Raw genomic sequence first — 17,973 nt, 5'->3', positions numbered from 1 at the left:
ACAAGAATAAATCAGTTTTAACATTTACAACAAACATTATTTTCAAAATTTTTTCATACCAAGACTTCCCTAAGTCTCATAAATCCAACCCTCTACATCATTCTTCAAACATTTCTTCCATCCCCCACTATAATTCATTTATCCCTTCCTATCATAATAGATTTCGAAAGCAAGGACAGAGGTGAAGTAAAAATAGTTAGCCCAGGGAAGTGAAAGTTTCTTGCTCACTATCAACATAAAAACATTTTCTCCCCTTCTCTGCAACAGTAACAGAACTAACACTGTTTCCAGCAGCAGATTCCTGATCTCCAATTTGTGCCAAAGAATATACTTCAAATTATTATTACTTTTATCTCCTATCATTGGTGACTAAAATGTCTGTTTTGTAGTGCCAACAGAGCATTCTACTAAGATACCAGAGACCCTAGTAAGAGTAGACACTAAGTAGTGACCAATTCTTTTTTTTTTAAAACCAGGCCAGTAATTTCATTGGTACAGCAAACCTGAGATGAAGAACTTTACTCTATCAATGCAGATCAACATTTACTTTGTAGTTTATGCCCATAAGGTTGCCTATGGCCCTAACAGGCTCAGTAATTGAACCCAGATCTTTCTGATTCTAAGGATAACTCTCTTTCCATGATGCCATATTTCCTCTTTTATAGAAACCAATTTATTATGGTGCCCCCAATCTCTAGACATCTTTTCTTTTTCTTCATCTTCCTTTTATTTTCTCACTTTTCTACTCTTTTCTTCTCACCTACTTATGCCTCAGGCCCACCAATAGCACCCATGGATATTCTTTAACTGGTTGATTACATCAAGCTAAGGATTAGGCTGCTAAAAGTAGCTTTGGCTTATCCACGATCCCACCCCTGTTGGTTACCATAGTTTATATGACTATGGACAAATCACAAACTCAGCTAGTTTCGGTTTCATCTGAATGGATATAATACCTATTGTACTCCCCCCCCTTCTCTCTCTCTCTTTCTTTCTCTTTCACACACACACACACACACACACACACACAAAACACGTGCACACACAGGGTTGTTGCTGTTGTTCAGTCAAGCCCAACTCTTCATGACCTCATTTGGGGTTTTCTAAGCAAAGATACTGCAGTGGTTTGCTGTTTCTTCTTCCAGGTTATTTTACAGATGAGGAAACTAATGGGTTGCACACTAAGGCCAGATTTGAACTCAGGAAGATGAGTCTTTCTGACTCCTAGGCCAGCACTCTATTCACTGTACCATTTAGTTGCCTATAAATACACACACATACACACATATATATGTAACACAGAGAGTAGTAAAATAAATAATATATACATAGTAAACATGAAGTAAATAATAATATATGCAAAGTGCTATAGAAATCAGAGCTCCTTATTATTAGCCAAGGTAGAAATTTTACTTATACCTTTAAAAAGTAAAGCTGGTTTTGTAACATTGAGAAGTGAAAAGTAACATTTAGTACAAATACAAATACAAAATCAGCTATTAATACTGACCTTAAATGTTTGCCTTCCTGTTAAAACTCAGGCTGCTTCACAGATGTGTAAGGATCATAGCAGCAAGTTTATTTTCATCCTGAAATTTAAAAAAATAGCAAACAATTGTTTTCCCATTACTCAAACAAATTCAACAAATGTAACCTCCAAAAAATCTGGCAAAATAACCACAAAAAAAATTTTTTTTTACCTGAATTTTGGGGGTGGGGTGGGAGAAGAGAAAAAAAATTTTAACTAGTATGTAAGTAAACATTAGGTAAGTAAAAGGAATAGATCAAAAATTAAAAGGTCAAATTTTTCCACATTCTCATGATTCAAAATATACTTCTAATTATTACAATCAAAGAACAAACTCACATAATTTAAGGAGTACATCACCATTAGACAAGAAAATCATCTTTTTAAAAAGAGACTTAGTATTTTACTATTTTAGCACAAGTTAAATGGGTAAGGCTGCACATAAAATATGATAAACCTTGAGTAAACAGCCTCAGGCCCTATAAATGGATTAACTTTGTTTCATGTATGATCCAAAAGGTATGATGAAACAGCCCCTACTTGAAAAGAGGCAACTAATAAATATATGTTAATTGATTGATTTGCTTATTCAATCTCGTTCCACTTATCTCACTTGTTCTGACAGGGTGTTTCTAAGAACTGGATAAACAACCTCCAGAGAAAGAACTGATGGGAGTTTCAGTGCAGATTGAAGTATTTTTTTAAACTTTTTTCTTGCCTTTTTTTTTTTGCAACATGAAAAATATGGAAATATGTTCTGCATGATTTCACAAGTATAACTGATATGTCACATTACTTGCCTTCTCAATGACTAAGGGAGAAATGGAAGGGAGAGAATTTAGAACTCAAAACTTTTCTTAAAAGAACACTAAAAATAAATAATAAAATTGAAAACTAAATTATCACTCCCTTTACCCCCACCGAACTGGATAGAAAGGAGAAATAATACTTTATCAGCCATCTTTTTCCACAGTCCTAAGTGTATAAACAAATCAGCGTAATGTTTCTTAAATAAAATCCTAAAAAGCTGGTACTATGTTTAATTTCCTTTATAACGAATCTACTAACAATGGCCATATGAAAAAATGCTCCAAATCATTAATAAGAGAAATCCAAATTAAAGCAACTCTGGCCTTCTATTTTGTACTCATCATACTGGCAAATTTAAAAAAAGAAAAGAAAATGAAAAATGTTGGAGGGGCTATGGAAAAATAGACACACAATGCACTACTGGTAGAGCTGTGAAAATGGCATAGTCATTCTGGTAAGCAATTTGCAAGTATGTCCCAAAAGGCAATACCTTTTGACCCAGTGATACATTGCTAAGCCTATATACCAAAGAAATAAAAGATTAAAAACTCACATGTAAAAATATTTATAGCATCTTTTTGTAGTGGCAAAGAACTGCAAATTAACAGAATGACCAATAAGTGATGAATGGTTGAACAAATTATCTGTAAAAAATGATGCAAGGGATAATTTCAGAAAAATCTGGGAATACTTATATGAACCAACACAGAATAAAGTTAAAGCATGCTGTCAGAGAGGTGAATGCCTTGGGGTATAGATTAAAATATCTATTTTTTTGACATGGCTAATGGAGAAATTTGTTTTGTCTCATTATGCACATTACAAGGGTTTCAATTTTTCTTTTTTCAAGTAGTAAGAGAGTGAAAGACTAGTTTTCTATTAATTACAAAAAATAAATTAATAATCCAGCAATCCTACTTTTGCTACTGACCATTTTCTCTAAGTGCTACTTCAAATATTTTAAGATCTCCTCCTTTAACTCACCATAATCTAATTTCTATTCCTTTCATTCCAGTTCCAAAAGCAGCAAAATACCCTGAGGGAGAGACAGAAGGCAGCATGTGCCAGGCAAGCCAAAATACCACCATTCGTAACAATACTGATCATCATTTCCCCTCAAACTCAAATGGGGAAAGCCCTGAACCTTGAACTCAAGAGCCTTGGACTCAAGAGCAGTGACTACCCCACCCAAAACCACCAGACCTGATTCCAGCACCCCACAGCTATGCATGGCTCTCACCACCAATACCTGCTGACCAAATGCACAGGACATACAGGCACAGGAGCTCTGGGAGGGCCAGCACCTCATTCCAAACCCCTACTTCCATTTCTGCTTCAAGCCCAGTACTTATAACCATCACCTGTTGAAACAACTCCTATGGAGAAGGGGCTTGCCATCCCCACCAACTGTTAGTCAACTCATACAGTAGGCAATCCAGCAGTAAGGTACCCTGAGAGAAAAAACAGAAGGCAACATGTGCCAGGCAGATCAAATCAACACTACTACCTTGATTACTATCTCCCCTCAGACCCTGATGGGGACAAGCTCAGCACCCTAATAACCTAGGACTCTTACAGCCTTGGGAATAACAATGCTTCCAGCACAGAGGCCTCAGTAATCATCCTACCAAGCAACTCCTGTGGAAATGAAAGCTGGCAACCTACACCGCTCCTACACAAAAGAAAGTTCTTGTATTCAAAGTCCTTAATGCTGAAAAATGTTTCAACATTAGAAACCAATAGATACCTTCAACGGAAATATGCTTTGTTGCTGCACCCTAAAAAAACATGGTTGGGATAGACTGACACTGGCTCCCACTAACTTGTTAAATTTTCAGTGTGAGCATTTATGCATCTGAAATCAGCAAATGCTACAAACCATTATTGGTTTTTTTAGGTAATTACGGTTAAGTGACTTGCCCAGAGTTACACAGCTAGTTAAGTGTCAAGAGTTTGGTCTGAGGCCCGATTTGAACTCAGGTCCTCCTGACTTCAGGGCCGGTGCTCTATCCACTGCGCTACCTAGCTGCCCCACCATTATTGTTTTATTGATTGGCTAGACTTAAGAAAGTGAGAAAATGTTAGTAATTCAAATTAAATTTCAAAGTGTGTCCTGCCCAGTACACCAATTACCCACGTGACTTTTCTATCTGACTTGTCTTCCATATGTGTTTTCTCTTGGATTAGAATGGAAGCTCCTTGAGAACAATTTTCTATTTGTATCACCAGCATTTAGCACCGTGCTTTGCACATAAGTGCTTAATAAATGCTACATTCATTCATTCCACTGTTAACTAGTTGCCAATGACATTTATGGTTCACGTAGAAAAAAAAACCTTTTCAATAATCATTCTACTCAATCTCTTGGTAGTATTTAATAACATTTATTATGTTCTCCTCTGATACCTCTTAGACTTAAGTTTCTAAGGCACAACTTTTATGACTACTGAGTCAATATTCCTTTCTTCCAATTCTCCTTAAGCCTAAAATAGTCAAAAGACTATGAGCTAAATAAAGGAAGTCAGACTATTCTAAATGGAATCCAGATTGTGACCTTAATTCTGTAACTAGTTCCCATTCTCTCAGAGTCTTGGACTTTCACTCATTATTATAAAAATAACTCACATTAATAAAGTACCTTTTGGTTTACAAAGTACTTTCCGCCCATGATGTAATACAAGTATAGGGCTTCCCAAAAAGTCTCCAAATTTAAAACTGAGTGAAGCTTTTTAAGAAATCCTGTATAGTCATCAAGACTGTTTTCTAATTTTATTTTTTTTGTGATTAATAAAAATTCATCTTCTCTTCCTCTCACCTCTCCCTGACATTGAAAAGGAAAAATGAAACCTTTGTAACAAATATTTAGAGTCAAGGAAAACAAAGTTTCACTGTGGTCATGTCCAAAAAAAAAAAAAGTCAATCTGCCTTAGTCCACCATTTCCCTATCAGGGAAAGCAGCATGAATCACCATGGGTCCTCTGGAATCATGGTTGCTCACTAATTAATTAGATCAGAGTTTTTAAGTGGTACAAAGTTGCTTGCCTTTAGAATACTGTCGTTACTGTATAAATTGCTCTCCTGATTCTGCTCCAACTTCACTCTGCAATCACTACAAATGTGTATTTCCAGGTTTCTCTGATATTGTCCCCCTTCATCATTTCTTACAGTACAATAGTATGCCATCATATTCATATACCATAAGATGTTCAGTCTTTCTCAAATGATGAATATGTCATTAATTTCTAGTTTTGTGCTACCACAAAAAGCTGATATTTTTTTCTTTAACATATCATATTCTTTCCACTTCTGTTGATCTCTTTGGGGTATTGAGTCAGTGATAATGCTGGGTCAATGGGCATATAGAATTTAGTAACTTTTGAGGCACAGTTCCAAACTGATTTCTAAAATGGCTATATCACCACCCTGCATTAATGTATGTATATTTTCCCAAAACCCCTTCAGCATTTGTCATTTTCCTTTTCTTTTGTCAACTTTGCCAATGTACTTTGTTTGAGGTAGAGCTGTTTTCATTACCATTTCTCTATTAGTGACTTGGAGTATTTTTTTTTCATATGACTATTAATAGTTGAGATATCTTACTCTGAAAACTGCCTGGCAAATCCTTCAACCATGTATCAACTGGGGCATAACTGGGGCATAGCTCTTATTCTAATAAATCTGAATCAGTTCCCTATATATCTTAGAAATGAAACACTTATCAGAAAAACGATGATGCAAAGACTTTCCCATTAACCTGCTTCTCTTCTCATTTTAGCTGCATTGGTTTTGTTATGAAAAAGCTTTTTAATTTTATATAATCAAAATTATCCATTTTACCTTTTGTGATTCTCTCTATGCCTTGTTCTATTACGAACTCTTCCCCATCCATAGATCTGACAAATAGTTTTTTCTAGCTCTTATAATTTGTTTATGATGTCACCCTTTATGTCTTAGTCATGTACTCATTTGGAACTTATCTTGGTATGCACTGGAAGAGGTTAGCCTACATCTAATTTCTGTCAGACTGTTTTCCAGTTTTCCCAGATGTGTTTCTCAAAAAGGGATACCTTACCCTCAAATATTTGAGATTTTTGTATTTATCAAACACTGGGTTATACGGAATCTGTCCCACTGATCAACTTAAATTTCTTAACCAATACCAAATTGTTTTGATGACTACTGTTTCATATTATAGTTTAAGAGTCAGTATTGCTAGGATAACTTCTTTCTCACTTTTTTTCATTACTTCTCTAGAGATTCTAGACCTCTTGTTCCTCTAGTCAAGATGAATACTGTTGTCAATTTTTTTTCAAGCCCTAGAAAGCAATCCTTTAATAGTTTAATTAGCATGGCAATAAGTAAATAACTTTTTTATTATATTTTTTGGCTTGCCTATGAAAACAAACAAACAAATAAATAAAAAGCCATTTATTTAGGGCTGTCTTTATTTGTGTAGCAAAGAGCGTCTTGTAGTTGTAGTTATATGGTTCCTGGGTGTATCTCGGCTGAGAGATTTCCAAGAATTTTATATATTCTGTAGTTATTTGAAACAGAATTCTCTATGTTTAATTGGTAATATAAAGTAATGCAGATGACTTACATGAATTTATTTTATACCTTGTGACTTTGATGAAGTTAGTGGTTTCAATTAATTTTTAGTTGACTCTAGGGTTGTCTATTTAAATTATCATCTACAAAAACAGATAATTATGTTTGCTCTTTACCTGTTTCTCTTATTGCTATAGCTAGCATAATATCAAATAACAATGGGGATAATTGGACAGCCTTGCTTTAAACCAACTTATTGGAAAAGCCTCTAGCTTATTGCCATTATAGATGTTAACTCATATTTTATATTAATATATCTTATATTGAGGAAAGATCTGTTTATTCTTATGCTTTCCAGTATTCTTAATAGGTATGGGTGCTGTATCTTGTCAAAAGGTTTTCTGTACATATTCATATGATCCTATCTTTTGTTGTTCATGTTATTAAAATGGTAAATGATGCTTATAATTTTCCTAATATTGAACTAACTCTACATTCCTGGCATAAATCTCTGGTCACTGTGTATAATCTCTGTGATATATGTTGCTGAAATCTCCTCAATAATACTTTATATAAATTTTTGCATCAAGATTCTTTAGGAATATTAGTCTAGGAAATTCTTGCTCTGTTTTCACTCTCCCTGGTTTAGGTATCAAGACCATTATTTGTATCACAGAAAAAAATTGGTAGGAACCCCCCCCCCAATTTTTCCAACAGTTTTTATAACATTATAATTGATCATTCTTTAACTATTTGATAGAAGTCACTCACATATCTATCTATGTCCTAAGTCATTTTTTTTTCTTTTAAGAGCTCATTTATGGCTTGTTCAATTTCTTTTTTGGAGATTGGACAATTTGACCTCAGACATTTACTAGCCGTGTAATCCTGGGCAAGTCACTTAACTTCTGTTTGCCTCAGTTTCCCTATCTGTAAAAAAGGGATAATAATAGCAGTGCTTACCTCCCAAAGGTTGTTGTGAGGATCAAATGAGATAACAAGTATAAAGTGTTAAGCACATAAGTACTATATAAATGTTAACTATTACTACTATTATTCTCCTTGACCCCCCCAAAAAAAACCCCAGCCTCTAATTTTACATATTAAATGGTTTGTATGCTTTTAATTTTGTTAATTTCTTCCTTGACTTTAAGAATTCCTCTTTTAATGTTTAATTATAATGTTTTAATTTGTTGGTTTTCTAGGGCTTTTTTAGTTGCATGCCCAATTAACTGATTTGTTCTCTCTCTTTTGTTAATGAAAATGTTTAGAGATATACATTTTCCCCCTTAGGACTACTTTAGTGGCATCCTCCCAAAATTGGTTTCTTGCCATTATCTCTTAAATTACTGTTTCTGTGATTTGTTCTTTGGCTCACCCAATCTACAGGATTAAATTAGTCTCCAATTAATTTGTTTCTTCAGTGGTCCTTTATTGAATAGCATTTTTATTACATTGTTGTATGTAAAAGATGTGGTTTATACTTATTTTTCTGTTTGTGAGGTGTTCAATGCCCTTAGACATGATCAGTTTTTGTAATGATGCCATGCACAGTTTACAGATATGTATACTTGTTTCTAGTTCCATTCAATAATCTGAGTTTATCATATCTATTTTTTAAAAAATCCTTTAGAGGTCCTTAAATTGTGTGTGTGGGGGGGATGTTTGTTGGATTTATCTAACCTTTCGTTAGCTTTAATGTTCTTTTTTTTTTCCCCTTGAGGTAAACAGGGTTAAGTGATTTGCTCAAAGGTCACCTAGTTAATAGTATCTGAGGCCAGATTTGAACTAAGGAAGATGAGTCTCTACCCACTGTGGCACATAGTGGCCCAAATGTCTAAGGTACCTGCAGCAAAATGTAGTTCCCTGATCATCTCTTTTAATTAAACACAATGTTGCTGTTGCTTTGTCCTGAAATCATGACTGCTATCCTTGCCTTTCATCCTTCAGCTGAAGCATAACAGATTTTGCCCCAGGCCTTTATTTCAACTCAGTGAATCTTGGTTTTAAGTGTGTTTTTTGTAAACAATATATTGTTAGATTCTACTTTCTAATCCAGTATGCTAACCAATTCCATTTCTGGGTGAATTAATTCATCCCATTCCTGTTTATGATTGTTAATTGTGTCTCTCGCTTCATCTCATTCTCTTAAACTTGTCCTTCTCTTCGTCACTCCTTTTTATAAAGAGCTGGTAAGAGGAGTGTGCTCAACACCAGTGTTCTAGGCTGATGCTCTGATTCTGCTCTCCTGTTGTCTCATCTTTTTTTCTTACCCAGAGCCTATTTTAATGCTTTGCTTCTTTCCTTTGAAACCCCCTTTCAAGATCCATCCTCCATAGTTGAGTTTATTTTACTTAGGACTTCTCCTTAATCTTCTCTCTCTTACTTCTCCCTCTCCCTTCAACTTTTTCTGTTTCCCCATCAAGTGAAATATATTTCTGCATCTAGCTGTGTCTACTCTTCCTTTCACTGAACAATTTAAATAAAAGAAAGGTTTACGTGTAGCCCACTCTTCCTCCTTGTCTGCATGGTATCCTACTTGCACATTCAAATTATGAGAAATAATTTCCCACATCCTCCCTATCCTCTTCCCCTACTATATTCCTTTCCCCTCCCTTTCTATTCTTCTTTTAAGATCATCTGAACATAATAACATTACTTCGGGGCCCTGTGTCTCCCTCTATGACCATTTATGATGATAAGTTTCTGAGGGGACATATCTCCCCAGATTAGAATATAAACAGTTCATCCTAGTTTAGTACCATATAACTTCTCACTCTGATTTCTCTTTTTATACTTCTATTGACTCTTGTATGTCTATTTCAATGTTGTTACTCAGCTCTGGTCTTTTTTTTTTTTAAATCAGGAATACTTGGAAGTGTTCTTCATTTCATTAAGATTAAATTGTTTCTTATGCTCAAAGGGCTGTAAAACTGTGCATACCCTTTGATCCAGCATCACCACTAGGTCTGTATCATAAAGAGATCTTAAAAAAGGGAAAAGGACCCACATGTACAACAATATTTACAGCAGCTGTTTTTGTGGTGGCCAATAACAGGAAACTGAGGGAATGCCCATCAACTGGGGAATGGCTGAACAAGTTATGGTATATGATGTAATGGAATACTATTGTTCTATAAGAAATGATGAGCAGGCAGACTTCAGAAAAACCTAGACTTACATGAACTGAGGCTGTGTGACATGAGCAGAACCAGGAGAACATTGTACAAAATAACAGCAACACTATGCGATGATCAACTTTGATAGTCTTAGCTCTTCTCAGCAATACAATGATCTAAGACAATTCCAAAAGACTCATGATGGGAAATGCTATCCACAGGCAGAGAAAGAACTATGGAGTCTGAATGCGGATCAAAGCATACTATTTTCTCTTTTTTTGCTAGTTTTTTAAATTTCCTGTGGTTTTTCCCCTTTGTTCTGATTCTTCTTTCACAACATGAGCAATGTAGAAATACGTTTAATATGACTGTACATGTATAGCCTATATCAGATCTTTACATGTAAATGGAAAAAATAAAATGCTATTGGGGGGGGAGGATTTTTTTAGCAAATAAAAAAAAGATTCAATTGAAACTGCTAAACTATTCTTGGTTGCAAGCTGTTATATAATCTCTCCTCTGGACTATCACATTCCAAGTTCTCTACTCCTTCAAAGTGATAGCTGATAAATCTTGTGCAATCCTGACTGTGTAGTTCCTTGGTACTTGAATTCTTTCTGCATGCTTGCAGTACTTTTTCTTTGATAAAATGTTCTCAGAAGTTTTCTTTTGGATATTTCTTTCAGGAGGTGAACAGTGGATTCTATTTTCAATCTGCCTTCTGGTTCCAAACCAGCTGGGCAGTTTTCTTCATAGTTTCTTGAAATGTAATAATACCTATGCTCTTTTTTTCAGTCATGGCTAGTCCAACAATTCTTAAATTATCCCTCCCTTCATCCCAGTCAGTTGCTTTTGATACATATTCTCTCTCTCTTTTTTATTCTTTTGACTTTGTTTTTAATATTACTTGTTGCCTCAGAGAGGATTAACTTCCATTTCTATGTGATTTGTGTGAATCGAAAACTCAGCCGATTTAATTAGCATTTCTCTAATTATTAGTGATTTGGAACATTTTTTTTTCACACAACTATTGAGATAGCTTGGATATTTTCTTCTGAAAACTGCTGGTCAAATCCTTTGACCATGTTCTTATAAATTTAATCAGTTCCCTATCCAGGTATACCTCATTTTATTGCACTTCACTTTATTGTACTTCATAGATATTGCAATTTTTACAAACTGAAGGTCTGTGGCAACCCTATACTGAGCAAGTCTATCAACACCATATGCTCATATCATGTCTCTCTGTCACATTTTGGTAATTCTCAGCATACTTCATACTTGTTCATTATTATTATATTTGTTATGGTAATCTGTGCTCAGTGATTTTTAATGTTACTGTCGTAGCTGTTTTGAGGCCCCACAAACTGTGCCCATTTATAAGACCTTAAATTTAATCCATAAATGTTGTATACTGACTGCTCCACCACCTGGCAGTTCCTATATCTTTTCCTCTCCTCTGGCATCCCTATAACCCAAGACACAATAATACGGAAATCAGGCCAATTAATAACCACACAATGGCCTCTAAGTGTTCAAGTGAAAGGAGAATCAACTGATATAGCAAATTTTATTGCTGTCTTATTTTAAGAAATTGCCACAGCCACTCCAACCTTCAGCAACCACTATCCTGATTAGTTAGCAGCTATCAACATGGAGGTAAGACCCTCCATCAGCAAAACGATTATGACTCACTTAATTACCTCATTCCTCTGCGTGGTAATGCAGTACTCTGGGCTAAGTCCCCACCCCAATGTCAAAAAACCTTCTGTCTCCCACCCTATGCCATCCTGGGCTGGAAAAATAACTCACTGTAATTTTTTTCTTGGATTTCTAAATCAGAACTCAAGGCTTGTGTGTTTTCTAGATTTCTGTTTAGTGGTTGTGGTGAGAGCTGGGCTGTACTTCCCAATTCTCCACCATCTTGGCTGGTCTCATTAGCATTAGCAATCATCCATCTCAGATTTTCCACAACGGTATAGATTTAAAATACTATGTTCTATTCAGAAATTGGGGAGGGGGTCTTCTATGAAATCCTGTATCTCAGAGGTTGTCAGTTTACACAATACGATTAAAATAATTAAAAGGCACTCCACATAATCAGAGAGTAAATATGAAATGAAGAAATCCTCTTAGACTTTCATATCTCCACTGTTATCAGTCCCTTACAGCAGTAGATCTGGAAAAAAAAAGTTCTTAATTTAGGTCCAGAGACCCCTTGGTGACTCTGGATAAATTTCAGAGGATGCCTTGAACTTGGATAGATAAGAAAAAAATTACTTCTTTATTTTCACTAACCTCTAAATGACATTTAATATTCCTTCAATTATTTAAAACATTAATCTAAGGAGTCCACAGGCTTCAAAAAATTGTCAAAAAGGTCCGTTCAGAAAGTTCAGAAGCCCTGCCCTAAAACCAATGTAACTGATCTCTTCCAATTCAGTTCCACAAACCACATCTACCCATCCATTCCTATCTCCTAATGGGGCCAGGTTAAAAGTGTGGTTGGGAAAGAAATCAAACATGATTCTTAGGCCCTGTTTTGTGTTCCACTAAATGAATAGAAAATTTAAGTCAGAGTATGAAAGATTAATAGAAAATGTTAAGTCAGAGTTTGAAAGAGATAAAAGGATCCTCATATTTCCAGACAAGGGTAGGTAGGTGGCACAGTGAAGAGTACCAGGACTGAAGTCAGGAATTCAAATCCAGTTCTCAATTAGCTGTGTGACCCTGCACAGGTCATTTAATCTCAGTGTGCCTCAGTTTCTTCATCCATAAATTGGGATAACAGTACCCACCTCACAGGGTTGTTGTGAGGATCAAATGAGATAATATTTGTAAAGCATTTAGCACATAGTAAGCACTATATAACTGTTACTGTTATTTTGTTTCCAAACAAGTCAAAGGAATTCTAAGAGTCAATAGCACCTATTCCTTTAAGTGATACCATTAGTAATATTACCAAAAGTCATTTTTAACTAATTTTATTGTAAGGGTTCTACAAAACTTTTTCTTTTTGTTTTAAAGTGAAGGGTCAATCACTAGTTTGTGATCCATTCATCTGGCATATCATGCACTATTTTGTGTCATTTCTTATAATGTTGGTCTGAACTACTAACTCACCATTTTCTCTAATTTTTCATATTTCATGCCTCCAACACATTTTAAGCTTTTTGAGGGTAAGGATCATGTCTTACATGTCCTGGTATCACCCACTATAACTAAGACAATATCTTAACTACATTAGGCACACCAAAAATTTGTCGATCCACTGTTACCAAGTAAATATTTTAATTTCCATGGTAATTACTGCCTTTTGAATATTTTTACATTGACTAAATTTTGCCCTGAATCCCTTGTGCTCCCAGAGAGCTATCCTTTATGTTGGAGAATTAGAGAGAATGACAGAGAGAATTCAGTAAAATGAATCACATCTCTGCAAAGGAGTGAGGGAGGTGTGTTCTCAAATTTGTTCTCTGGGGCCATGTAACAATTACATTCAAATGGTACTTTGTTTCCTCCATAAAATTATAAACAGCTACTTTAATTTTAGGCAGATGAAAATGAATTCTCAATAACTTTCCATTATTTTAGCTTCACTCCCATAGGTATAAAGGTCAATCTAGCTTCAAAAAACTTAAATGGCCAAGGCCAGAATTTTTCTGACAGAAGTCATCCTACTCTGATTAGATGAGCTGACAGTAAGTGACCATTTTTCCTGAGAAACTTGTGGAATTTGGGAAAATACTATCTTCAGTGGAACAGGAAAATTAATTACCAAGAGCAACAACAGATGATATACAATGAGGCACACAATCTATCACAATATAGAGCTTCAGAAGTAAAGACAACCTTTTTCACAATCAGTAAGATGATCTCATTTCATTTTCTCTTTAGGCTACAGTTACAGTAGATCAACATTTAGTTAGGGAACCCTAAATTTACTGATTTGTCTATCATTACCATTAGCAAAATATAAACAAAGGCAATGATTTAATCTAACTTTGAGGAGGAAAAGAGGAAAATCCTAATTAGATATCCCAACAGGAAGCCCATACATCCTTGACTGATAAAACAGTACTAGTGTTTGCCTTCTACTATAAAGAGAAAGTAAGACCAAGAAAAAGTTCCACATAAAAAATAAACTCTAACTGCAGTGAGACATGAGAAGCATGAAGTTCACATCACAGTAATATAGAAGCAGAAGGCAGCCAATTTTAGTCTTGGCTCTATCACTTATTAGCTATAGGACTTTGTGAAAGTCTCAACATTTCTGAGCCTCAGTTTCATTACCTGTAATGAAAGACTTGCTCTATTCTTATAGGGCTGTTGTCATAATCAATTAAATAAAAGAAGTGTAGTACCCTGTAACCATAATAGGTTAATAAGTGACTTATCAAATAAATTTAAACCTTAGTACCTAACACCAGATTTCATAAAATTAAAAGGAACCTCAGGGCTCATCTAGTTCATTTTATGAAAAAGAAAACTGAGGCACAAGAAGTTTAAATGTCTTCTGCAAGATCTCATAGGTAGTCTTCACTTAAGACAGTGATTTAAACTCAGGTCCTCTGACTCCCAGAGCTGGCGGTCTCTTCGTTGTGCCGCTTGTCTCATGATACTCTGAGACAAAGTGTAATGCTTCTCACATCAAACTTCACCCCCCAAAAAATGAGTACTAAATCTCACAGGCCCAATACACAACTTCTTTAACTTGTGCCATTTCATAGGAAAAGTAATTGAACAAAATAACTATTTTAATAAAATACAAAAAAATTCTAATTCTGTGCTGGTTGGCCCTTAACATAGGAGTGATTAACTTGCCCAATTCGTTTGCCTAGTAAATAAAATGGGTAATAGCAGCTTGAAATGTGGTGACAAGTTTACTCTTCACTAAGTGTCAGAATAGTTTAAATATGAACTGAACTGTAACAATGACAAATATATAGCAAATAGAATAATTAATAAAAAAGTGAAGATAGAGTTTCAAGAGCTTTGGATTACAGCTTATTTTTTAAAGCATGATTATAGTATCTCCTCCCTCAACAAACTCCACAATTTACTATTCTAAATACTGGATAATAGCAGACTGATTGATTGATTGATTGATTGATTTATTGCTTCAAGATGGTGCAGTAGATAGCTAATGGATTTGAATCAGTTCTTCCAAATCTGGCCTCAAATATTTACTAGCTGTGTGATCCTAAGCAAGTCACTTAACTTCTCAATCTCAGTTTCTATATCTGTAACATGGGAAAAATAACAACACCTACCAGGATTGTTCTGATGACAAAATGAGATAATTGTAAAGTGCCATGCAAACCTTAAAACGATACATAAATGCTAGCCATTAGTTCTATTATCATTAAATGGTCTGTGCTCGGCTGAAATGGTTTTGTATGGATTCTGGTTTTTTTTTGGGGGGGAGCTTAAGTTAATGTAATAATCATTTTTATTAGAATGCCAAAAACCAAGTGTCAGCTTATACAATATGCTGGTCAGCATATACTGAAGGCCTCCAGAGAGCAGAGTTACAGAAAGAAAAAAAAACACCACGTGGACAAAGGAAACAACATTACATCTAAGTTTCTGACACCTAAAAGCTTACGGTGTAACAGAGAAAATAGGATAACAACCCATGAAACACAAATAGTACCTTGAGACCTGATTACAATAGAACGTTTCTCCGGAATGTTGGACAGGCACCTTTCCAGTAAGAACTGCAAAAAGCGCTCCAGGGTCTTAAACTATGCACATGCGTGTACGCCGCCGCCGAGTCTCCTTCTCCGCCCACCCCCCCGCCCCATCCTCCTCACCAGGGTGTTTTCAGAGCGCGCACGCGCAGTGCGCAACGGCCAGCCCGGAACCTGACAATTATCCTCCTCTCATCTGAGGGACTTGCCCCGACAGATGAGGTAGTAGTCCTGCCGGCGGGGATGCATCCCCGTCGCAGAGGGCGCTGCGGTTACAATTAGGCCTAACTGCTACCACAGTCACCTCCTGGGGGACGAGGGGGATGGGGAGGGAAGCATTTGGCGGCCGCCGCACGCGACGCACACAACCAACCCGTTTATAACGCCACGCTGCTTGCTCCACGAGGCCCGTATTGGGAGGCAGCGGCCTAGCGAGTCCCAGTGTGAGAACTGTTGTTCTCTATAACTTACCCACTCCGGCTCCGGGACACACCGCCGATGCTGTCGCTACGGCGTCTTCTCCACCCCCTTCACTCCTTCCACTTCTTCTCGAACAAGACAAGATGGCGCCAGAGCGCTGTCACCCGGAAGCAAATGTTGACAACATCCGGTCCGTCACACTAGCCATGTTAAACCCGCCGGGCCTGAAGACACGTGACTCGGTCTCGGTTTGCCCCGTTGGCAGTCGCGCTGGATGCTTGCGTTCTGTCGCCCTCTTTTTCGTCATTTACATCACTAAGTCGGGATGCCTGAGGACGTACCTCCTCTGGATGTCTTCGCCACGGCCCTTAACAGACGCTCCATTTCATACAGGCCCCCTCTCCCATCTTTAGTGTGGGCAACCGGTGAAATGCTTGTGTGCTTCCGACTGAGGGCGGGAAGCGGGGAGGAGTTGCTATGGCGAGTCTCCTTCGGCAGGGGGAGGGGAGGGGAGGGAGGAAGTTAGTAAGCTGCTCTACAGTTGTTTCTGGACCCCAGGCTTGGCCCTGAGGCAGCCGCCTTTACGGTTCTTGAACTACACGCGGCGTGGGTCAAACATACCTCACGAGCGGGCTCCCCAGGAAGATCCGAGCGAGGAGGCTGAGGAGTAGAGGGGAGACACATTCCCACGTGGACTTGCCACGAACAACTTTCCTGTAGAACGCTCAGTGGCACCGTCCTCCGCTGGCTCTTGGCCCTGGCGAAAGCCCAGCCCCAGAAGCGAGAAGCGCTAGGGTTTTGGCTGCTGCCCGATGACCCTAGTTAACCCTAACCGGGTGTTGTCAGCGCCCACCTGAAGCACGCTCAGCTCTGCTGCCACCTAGCGAGAGAGCCCCGTGAGAAAGGGGGAAGCGTCTAGCCGAGTCAGTCCAGTTACTGCGGCGCCTTGCCACCAGCCGCAAACTGGGGTTGGATCCTTTAAACGCAGTGGGCTTGGTAATTAGTAAATAAGAGTGGTTTGACTACATAGTACTTTAATTTGAGCTGCTTGGCTTCCTGCGCAGCGCTCAATTTGGGAAGCTCCTTGTTCTGTACCCCCTAGCAAAGGCAGTCTGGAAGAGTGGAAAAAACTGGATGTGGAATTAGAGAATTTGGATGTGAATCCCAACTCTGTGTGACTTTGAACAAGTCACTTAACTTCTCTTAACCTCAGCTACTCTTTTGTAAAATGAGAGGGGCATTAGATGATCTTTAAGAGCCTGTCTCTAAATCTACAATACCAAGTGTAGTTCGGTTCACTGCAAAGAGGAAAAAAAGCTGCCTCTAGTATATTTTGGATTTGTTCGCTGAATATCTGGAATTCAAAAGAAAAAAACTTTGGGAGAACCACAAGTATCTGAAGGGAAAGAACTAAACAATTCATTACTCCAGTTGGAGATTGCTTATATTCCTTGGCAAGAATATTTTAATCTTTATAATATACTGTACTCTGAAAAGTGACATCCCTTCACAATCAAAATAGTGAAGAAGTATGGAATGTACCGTATCTGAAACAGCCAAACCTACCTGAGTGGTACATCTACTCCTAAAAATGTATTTTTTTTTTAGGCAATTGGGATTAAGTGCCTTGTCCTGGGTCACACAGCTAGTAAGTGTCAAGCATTTGGTCTGAGGCCAGATTTGAACTCAGGTCCTCCTGACTTTGGGGGGGGAGTGCTCTATCCACTGCACCACCTAGCTGCCCCTAAAAATGTATTTTTCAATTCCTTCTTCTTGTACTGAAGATATTCTAATCTATAATGTAAGAGGTTTTTTTTAATTATGTGAAATAAAGAAGAAAATAATAATCTCAATG

The 17,973-nt window shown here is 37.2% G+C and overlaps 1 protein-coding gene across 6 annotated transcripts in view; it reads right to left on the bottom strand.

Annotated features, from left to right (window-relative positions):
- The window catches only part of PNISR (PNN interacting serine and arginine rich protein), a 38,567-nt gene extending 21,625 nt beyond the window's left edge, over positions 1-16,942 (bottom strand). Inside the window, exons 1-2 of one of the 6 annotated variants that reach the window (XM_020998309.2) lie at positions 16,170-16,942; positions 1,511-1,589 (exon numbers count right to left, since the gene is read on the bottom strand). The gene's annotated coding sequence lies outside the window, so the exon portion shown is untranslated. Of the gene's footprint in view, positions 1-1,510; positions 1,590-6,175; positions 6,195-15,661; positions 15,681-16,169 lie in introns of those variants that run through there. The other 5 variants (XM_020998307.2, XM_020998304.2, XM_078155226.1 and 2 more) reach the window with 5 other exon arrangements.
- Positions 16,943-17,973: the final 1,031 nt, after the last annotated feature.

Source organism: Phascolarctos cinereus, unplaced genomic scaffold (genome assembly GCF_003287225.1).
Source record: "Phascolarctos cinereus isolate Bilbo 61053 unplaced genomic scaffold, phaCin_HiC Scaffold_5;HRSCAF=322, whole genome shotgun sequence".
NCBI lineage: Eukaryota > Metazoa > Chordata > Mammalia > Diprotodontia > Phascolarctidae > Phascolarctos > Phascolarctos cinereus.
Note: the sequence above shows the minus strand (reverse complement) of the source record. Positions and strands in the feature narration are given on the sequence as shown.